This window comes from Daktulosphaira vitifoliae, unplaced genomic scaffold, assembly GCF_025091365.1.
Source record: "Daktulosphaira vitifoliae isolate Bord-2020 unplaced genomic scaffold, ASM2509136v1 Scaffold_4, whole genome shotgun sequence".
Lineage (NCBI taxonomy): Eukaryota > Metazoa > Arthropoda > Insecta > Hemiptera > Phylloxeridae > Daktulosphaira > Daktulosphaira vitifoliae.
In genome coordinates, this window is record NW_026099575.1 from 33,434,122 (window position 1) to 33,443,949 (window position 9,828).

The 9,828-nt window shown below is 24.4% G+C and overlaps 1 non-coding gene across 1 annotated transcript; it reads left to right on the forward strand.

Moving 5' to 3' along the window:
- Positions 1–8,907: 8,907 nt before the first annotated feature.
- Positions 8,908–9,026, forward strand: LOC126906431 (5S ribosomal RNA). Its single transcript, XR_007704249.1, has one exon. It is a non-coding gene; the product is annotated as a 5S ribosomal RNA (ribosomal RNA).
- Positions 9,027–9,828: the final 802 nt, after the last annotated feature.

Below are 9,828 nucleotides of genomic sequence, written 5' to 3' on the forward strand. Positions count from 1 at the left end.
GACTATACTTTTTTTATTAAAACTAATACATTAAATGTTAATAATTTATTATACATAAATATCTTCATTATGTTAACGATAATTTAAAAAATATATACCACTGTACGTTGATTATTACAGTCATACGAATATGTCATAAATATTTTATTTTTTTGCAAATTTACAAAACCTATAATATTAAAAAAAGAAAATTGAGTAAATATTTGCACTAAATTTTGTTTATAGGCAAAATTCGACGATGATTAATTTTTTATTCTAAATCGATAAAGATAGTTAAATAATAATAATGAATAAGATCAATGGAACCTAAATCTGTCATCAGTAAGAGCTTGCTTATGCTACTATAAAAAAATTGACAGAAAATGGTATACTAATATTTTGACATTAATATAAGAGGCGTAGATTATTCTTTTCAACGACTTCAACAATTAATTAATGAAATATTTTGTCTAATAAATAATTTCAAGTTGTTGAAATCTAAATTGGTTGTTATTATAAAAATACAGTATTTTGATATATGACTTAACTTCTAAATGACGAGTTGGCAGTATTGTTTTCATTGGCGTAGTGTCGAAGACTAAAGGATTTAGGTTATCTCTCTCCTAAAAATAAAAATTAAAAAAATTTAGGTAAAGTTATATGAATTGTTACTACTCTTTCAACCTTACATCTTGGTCCATCTTTGTGTGATTATTCTTAAATGTTTATAAAAAACATCAAATAATTATAAACTTCATTCAAACAAAATGTCCATGATAACCTTGATTAACAATTTGTCTTATTGAATTACTATTTAATTTTCTTTCTTTACTTTTATTCAGATAATAATACTATCCGTATTCAATTAAGTAAAATAGACATTAGAGATGATAAGATAAAAAATAATAATTATAACTATAAACGGTTTATATAAAAATACTTAAATAGTTTGTAAAAATATACATTAATTTGTTATTTAAATAACTCGATTTACTAACTCTTCACGAAATATGATGGAAGACAACATACAAAAAATTATATTTTATAATGATAAGAGAAATTATGTTGTATATACGAGTTTTTTAGCGTATTTTTAGAATTAATGGAATGTACATGCAATTATACAACAACGTAATATTAACCGTCTTAAAATTTTTTGTATAAACTGTACAAGTTTTTCTTCTTTAATCTTTTTATATTTAGTTATTAAGTACATTGTCAAATAAGTTATCTTAGTTTTTAGCCATTTCAGTCAGTATTATTTAAGTTGGATTTTTTCTATTTTTATCTGAATTTTAAATCTATTACATTTGCTTAACGAGGTCAATCACTTGCAGTACATCAAATGGAAAATCTTATTTACTTTTTTTCTCACACTAAAGTTATTCAAAACAAGATTTATATCAAATCAATGAAATACATATGCATCATTTACAAAAGAATAAGTATGAATTTTGTATTTAAAAAATTATTTTGAACAACTTCAGAAAAAAATTTTTGAAGATTAAGGCTAGTAAAAATTAATTTCAACTACATGTTTAAATATTTTGAATAAAAAAAATAGTTTATTTTCAGTTGTCTTTTTATTTGTTACTCAATAATGACACTTATTTCGTGATCGTATCCGATTATTTATTATTATGTGTATATAGCAGCATTAACCTTAAATTAATCATCTTAATGTGAGTAACTAATTTAAAATTTAGGCCGAATGTATGTAATTTTGTTATATAGAGTTCTCAGTAAATAAGGAAACAGGTCAATTGTTACAAAAAATGAAAACGATAGAAACTCGTTTCTTTATTTACTGAACACTAGTTAAGAAAAACGACTTTGAATTTTTGAATTAGTTTACATTGTCTTTTTAGCTATTGATATATGCGATGTACGATTGTTGCTTCGGTAATACTACAGTCTGGCGTCTGAGGTACGTAGTTCGAATGCTGCCCATCCAAATGATGTTATTTACATTTTTTTAAAAATTCTTTTTGACGTGGAAAAAAATCAAAATTCGTTTGATTTTTTTCTCGTTTAAATTGAATAACTTCAATGAATATCAAGAACCTCATCATTTTAGTCTATTCTCGTGAGAATAAATTTCCTATCCATATTAAAATTATTTTACCATGTAGTTTTTTTTTCTGTCATTAATTTTCTAAGCTATCACTTAACCAGTTTTTTTTAACAATACGTTGAATGATCATAATTAGTATATAATTAATGATACTACCTTCGAAAATTGAAAAAAATTTCCCCTTTATCAAATAAAAACAGTAGCATAGTGGGATCGCGTCACAGTGTGAGCGTGGCATAGTTGGGACTAGTATAGATATTTGACAGTGATTAAAATCACTGTCATAAGAAACGCTTCGATGCAAATCTGTAGTTAGTGTTTAATTTTAAGAAATTGGTGGACTATTAGATAGCAAAATTCTAATTCAAAAAGAATTAAGGAAAAATTGCAAAAATATCATTGCCAAAATTTTAACAGCAAAATTGCATGTATTTTAACTATAGCAACCATTTGCATATAGAAGATAAGTCGTGGAGACAAAGTTTTCTTCAAACATATAGTACATAACATTAGCTTTATTTTAGCATGTGTTTGAAGCTCGGAGTATTCCTAGAACATTTTTAAAAATGAAGTTGAAAAAGTTTATTTAATGTGCAAATTTTGCTTTTTTGAATCCTCCCGTTGGCAGGTAAAGGGTCAGATTTTCAAAAAATGTTTATCAAATAAAAGGAAAATATCTATGGTTTTAATATAAAAAAGAATTATTTTGATTCGTTCATTTTTCAATAAGTTAGAGCAATTTTTAGAAGAAAAAAAAAAAATAAAAAAAATGTCGAAAATTAGTGATTCATAAATTTGTAATTTTTTTTGGAGATTTCCCCCATTTAGGGGGAACAAGGGTAAAATTTTCAAATTTTGAGGGTAATGTCTTCGACTAGATACAATTTGTGATCTTTTGACGTATCGTTGAAAAAAATTGTTTCAGTAAAAGCTGAGAAAAAATAGTGACAGACACAAAAAAAAATAAAACAATAAACACACCATGATAAACTTAATACCTTTCCAGCTTTGCATCAAAGCTAAAAGTTGTTTAATGAAATGTTTCTATATAGATAATTAAAATTATTCATTTTTAAAGTATATATTTTTAAATTAGGTTTGACGTAATAATAAACTTCAATTACAAAGCTGAATAATTTTATTTTGTTACTTATTAATTTCGTAACTCTATTTGTGTGTTCCACTACCGTTCTATAGTATTCCAATAATTGTTTGGTAACATGTTATTGTATAAATCTTAATTTATCTTTAATTTTCGGACTTTATTTTATCTTCATGGTGAAAACAGACATTAAACTTAATAAAAAAAATACGATTTTTGTAAAAAAATTATTTTTTATATTTTTAACTTTATAATGCTATAACTTTTTGAAAGATGTATGGATCAATATAATTCTTTTTTTTATAGATGCATGATGTCTTTACCTATCATTTGGTATATTTTTTTTATAAATCTGACTTTTTACCTCCCTACAGGGGGGGATTCAAAATGACAACTTTTTCACAAAAAATTTACTTTTTCAACTTAAATTTTGAAAGTGTTCCGGAAAGTCTGACACTTTTATATATATCTTAAATTAAAGCTAATGTAATATACTTTATTATGTAAAAAAAAAATTTCGGACTTTAATTTGTCTTCACGGTGAAAATGGCTACCGAATGCTATTATTGTGTGAAAATTCTCGATTTTATTTTTTACATTTTTAACTTTATAATGCTATAACTTATTGAAAAGTGTATTGATCAATATAATTTTTTTATGGGAAATACTATTTTTTAATAATCCCTTTTTCATTCGACATACTTTATCTTAATCAGGATATTAATAAGGAACTAGCAGTTTATGAAGCTTTTGGAATAATCCACCAATTTTTTAAAATTAAACACTATCTAAAGATTTGCATCGAAGCGTTTTTTTTTGATAGTGATTTTAATCACTGTCAGATATCATTATACTTAATCCAACTATGCCACGTCACCACTGTGCCGCGACCCCCCTGTGCTGGTTTTTTTTTATTTTTAACTTTATAATGCTATAACATATTGAAAAGTGTATGGATCAACATAATTTTTTTATAAGAAATAATATTTTTTAATAATCCCTCTTTCATTCGATATACTTTATCTGAATCAGGATATTAATAACGAACTAGCAGATCATGTTGCTTTTGGAATAATCCACCTATTTTTTAAAATTAAACACTATCTAAAGATTTGCATCGAAGAGTTTTTTTTTGATAGTGATTTTAATCACTGTCAGATATCATTATACTTGATCCAACTATGCCACGTCACCACTGTGCCGCGACCCCCCTGTGCTGGGTTTTTTTTATCAATTTTACAAAATAATATATCATTTTCTTTGTTATGTATTAGAGTATAACGTCTATTGAAATTATTGTTGATAAATTTATTTTTTATTGTTGTATTCTCTTGGTGTTGATGCTACAATAGAAATAATCAAAATTAGTTTATTTATTTAATATTAAATAAATATTTTTTATATTGATTTAGTGCCTATAATTATGCCTGTTACGTTTTTTTTTAATTAAAATATATTTTTTTATTATTCATATGTAACCTATTAATCAGATTCAAATATTAGTTTTATTAATTAGAAGGATTTTTTTATTGAAGTGAAACTTCTTTATTATTTAGTTCATATGCAAAACTCTACCTTTGAAGAGGTTGGGTGAGAGCTAAAAAAATTAGTTACCGACACACAAAAAAAAACCCATTATAGTAAAATTAATACCTTCTGAGCTTCCCATCGAAGCTAAAATGCTTGATTATTACTAATCAATATTCGACAATATTTTTGTAAGATCACTTATGGTCGTAATAATTATTTACATTGATAAAATGAGAGGCTTACTGATTTGAAATACAAGTTTTTATCTATCTATTATTATTTATAATTTTGTTCCTTATTATTATTATTTTTTCGTTCATATAAAATTCTTACATTATTTTAATTTACGTTAAACAACTTCGTTATATTATTCTTGTGATAACAACGCCTGGTTAAGTTTTACTGGACTATTCTCTTAAAAAGATTATAAATATTAAATCAAGCCATGGCCTAGTTTGAACCTGTCCTAGTTTTATCTATGATTTTTCCCGCTGATCTGTTGTTGAATTTCATTTTAATTTTTGGTTATTTTTAAATAATTAAATAATTTTTACATATAAATACTCTTTTCTTATTATTAAGTAATAATTTCAAAAAAGAAGTTACAGAAAAAATCGAATTGCAGATTTGAAATCGGCACAAAAATAGGTTTAGAAAAGTTTATTTTAGCCTCGGATGAAAATTCCTTGTAAATTTATTCATAAGAAAAAATTATTTTTTTTGAAAAGTATTACATTAAGTCCTTCAATTTCCATAAAAATTTACCATAAAAGTAACAACTACTTTATAATTTTTTATAGTTTCTCCATAAAGATTACGATAAATTATAAAGTATCAATTTCATAGTATATTAAATTGCTATAATAAAAATTTATTCACATATTATTCTTATAAATCATAAAACTTATAATCAGGATATAAATAAGGAAATAGTAGTTCATTTTGCACAATCCACCAATTACTTAAAATTAAACACTATTTATAGATTTACACCGAAACGTTTCTTATGACAGTGATTTTAATCACTAGTGAATACTGTAGAATAAAAATGTTGTGCATAGGCGACCATTGTGGAATCGAAGAGATCAAGTGAGTATGCTCCCATTTTAAAAATATGCAGTTCTCCAAAAGTGGTTTTTTAAAAAGAAAATGTTGTATATATTAGTTTTATCTAAAACAAAACTAGATAGTATATACGTCCTACAGACAATACTATTGTTTTATGATAAAGCCAACTAATTCTTGACGGTGTTAATATATTTATTATTCTAGATTGAAAACACATGTTTATTTAATTTGTATAACTACTTCTCAAAGAAAAATTAATTGATAAAAATATTTTTTTCTCAAATTATTATTCATAAAAATAATTATTTACGCGCCTTTTTGATAGTCATCAATTTAATATTGATCAGCAGAGTTCGGGATTTTATGCATTTATAAAAATTGTTTTGACCACTTCCGAGATACTCAACTCCATGAAGATTTATAATAGATACAGAGTGATTCTTGAACACTAGCTACTCAATTTCTCTAAACATTTTTAAAAATATTTTTTGCTCTTGTTAGTTACAAATGTATTTCAATATATTTGTTATGAAAGATTATATATGTTCTTTCCTTATGTATTATAATGGTAACAACTTTATTTTTTTGAATGACAAAATACTTATTCAACTGTTTATGTTTAAAATTATGTCAAAAAAAAAAAATATGTTTAACCGTCCTTAAAGTCTCACTATATATAATTAATAATCATCTTTATTTATAAGATTATATGCATGTACATGTATATATATATATATATATATAAATTTAATAATTTCCGTAATGTAAAATACGATTAATTTCTTTTTCTGTTCGATTTATGTATATTTAAATATTGATAAGTATGCAGTTTCGTAAGGCAACCTTGATTTAAGACAGCCCGCTTGATTTTCATGAAATAGTTGTTTTTCTCTAATAAAGTTCAAAAATATATGTTATTAATAATTTTATATTACAGAACTTTTTATTTCTGAATTATATTTAAAAAAAATATTTGATGGAAAAAAAAAGTTTTGTCAACCCTGAATTTTATCAGATGTGCCACCATAATTTGTGTATGTCTTATACATTTGTATAATTTACAATAACACAGGCCATTAAAATTAATCTTATAATGATGTTGATTTTATTTTATTTTAATTTTGTTATAAATAATTTTGATAAAAACATTAAAATGCTAATGTTGTATGATTTGATAAAAAAAATTATAGAACAAACAGATTTATTAAATTTTATCGATTTGTTTTAACAAATAGAACAAAATGAATAGCATTAATTTTTAATAGACTTTAAATAACTATAAATCAAAGCCGTGATACTTATGACGATTGTGTGATAAATAAGTTAAATAGAAATAATCGAATTAATGATAGTTCTTAATAAAAATTAAAATATTACCAATCAATAGCTTATTCATGAGACTAACTGTAAATAAAACAAATACTATATCTGTAAATATATATATATCTACTTTAAAAAATAATAATTCAGACACCTTACTAAATTTGATAAAATTATCATAGCTGTTGTTAATAACAGACAGAATTAATAATGAAGTTATAACATAAGTTTTTTATGGAAAAAATCTCGATTTTTTTAAGCTATACGTAATAATATAGATTATGTGAAATTTTTTTTTTATTATAATTGGGTACAAATAAAATAATTAGAATTTATGAAAATATATTTTAATCTATAATACTTAGCTACACATTTTATTTATTAATTTTACTAGTGTTAGCCATTTATATAACTTTAAGCTAATTTTTACATTAATAAATAAATAACTACTGATTGATTTTGTATTAGTCGATTTTAAATTACTTTTTAATTATTATTTAATTGTTCGATCTAAATAACATACTTTGATTACTCCTCTCATTTTAATATTATCTGTTGTATAAACTAAACTAGGTTATCTGGCTATCTATTATTCGGTTTTAAGTATTCTCTTTAAATATTACTATGCAACGAAAATGTATGTTTAAACAATACGGCAAACACTAATTCGGTATATTTTTCAAGTGTATTGATTAATCAAAAAATGATTATAGCTGTAATCTGTAGAACTTAATTTAATATTTTTTATCATACGTTATTGTTAATTTTGTTATTAAGCCCAGTTAATGAAGTGTAGTTCACTTTAAAAGTGTCAGATTGAAATACCCAGAAAACATTTATTATGCCTACCTATAAAATGAACTGAGAGAGCCAAAAGTTTTGTTTATCTGAATCAAAATTAATTGCACTGAAAGCGATACGGCTCTGTGCAATTTTAATAACGGTAGCATAATTGCTTTTGTATTTTTTGAAACCGCCAGCTCATTTCATTGTTGTTTGTTTATTAAGCAAACTTTGTTCAACTTGCTACTTCAATAAACAAGTTATGATCGATATATTTACTCCGCATTGTTCTTAAATGCACGCTAGAAAAATACAATTTACATTTTAGCATTCATATAACAATTGTGGTATCAACAGGTAACGTTAAAAAACAGTTAATACTTGACAACTGACCATTACCTGCCAAAGCATAATGTGTATAACTCGATTGTGATCATAATTTTATCAATAATTAGGACTTCTCCATTAAATGGTGGTTCGTATATATTTAGACTAATGCCTTGCAAAAGGACTTGCAGCATAACAAATTCAAGGATTTATTTTACATTGTGTAAAAGGGAGGTCAGTCTGTTATGTAATTACTCTATCATTATAACCGTGGTAACAGATAGCGCCAAATATAATAACGTCTTACCGTAGTGAATTACTGCATGAAAGAATAATTTTTGTACCTATTTTATCAATAGATAATGATTTTGGCCAATAATCCATGTCATGCAAAATGATTTGATCTTGCAATGTATACATAAAGGCCAGCAAATAGTTAAAAACTTAAAAAATGCGCTCATGAATGTAATGATTTCCATTAAATATTAATATTTTTAAAAGTTGTGTGTTCAGGTTAATTAATAATGAAGTGCACGTTTAAAAATTTTAAAGAAAATTAGATTGTTTTCCCTATTTTTTGAAAAATAACAAATTATTTTATGTATAATTTTGATTTTATTTTATATAAAATTTATTAGTAACAATTTAATAATTACCCAATTTAATAATTTATTGATTGTAAAGAATTTTTTGTTTAAAATTAATAAAAATATTTTAATATCTCGCCAACGACCATACCACGTTGAATACACCAGTTCTCGTCCGATCACTGAAGTTAAGCAACGTCGGGCGTAGTTAGTACTTGGATGGGTGACCGCTTGGGAACACTACGTGCCGTTGGCTTCCTGTACTTTATGTTTAATATATATTCAATATTCTGTATACGTAAATTATTTTCTTTTATTATTTTATTAGAAACATATGAGTTTTTATCTCTTTATACATCATAAAAATTCTTATGCTATGAAAATATTTATATTTTACAATACTATTTTACAATTACAAAATTTTATTGACGATAAACTTGATTATTTAGGTTTTTGTATAATTTGTTTTAAATATAAAATAATTTTTTAAATCAATCATATTCCATTACAAATCTTACAAAAATAAGCGAAAACTTTTTTTTTTATAAATTTGTAGTAATATGCTCAATGCTTTGCATGACGCATCTTACAATTATTAATGAAAAATGTATAATCTGTATTTTAAATAACTTGTAAACAATCAAATAATTTATCTGTCATAACAAATATGATGTTCAACACAATTTCTTATTATTTATATATATATGTCAATATATCAATTGTTAAATATGTTATCTGAATATAATAATCCTGTAATGTATAATTAATACAATAAACTAAAAAGATTACTAAAAGCGCTGACAACAATATCCCTGGATTGGGGGTACTATCATTTTACTATAAAAAGCACTGAAATCCTTTCAGACTAGAGAGAGAGTCAGGGAGAGACTCTAGAGAGACTCCAAGGAGTGATAGCGAAGGAGAGAGTTCGTTTTCTACGAATTGAAATAAGAATAAAAAGAAACAATTATCAGTCACAGCCCTGTGTTGTTGTCGGCTGACTTTTACGCGTTTTATTTATATATGAAAAGAACTTGTTTTAATTATTTATCTTTTGA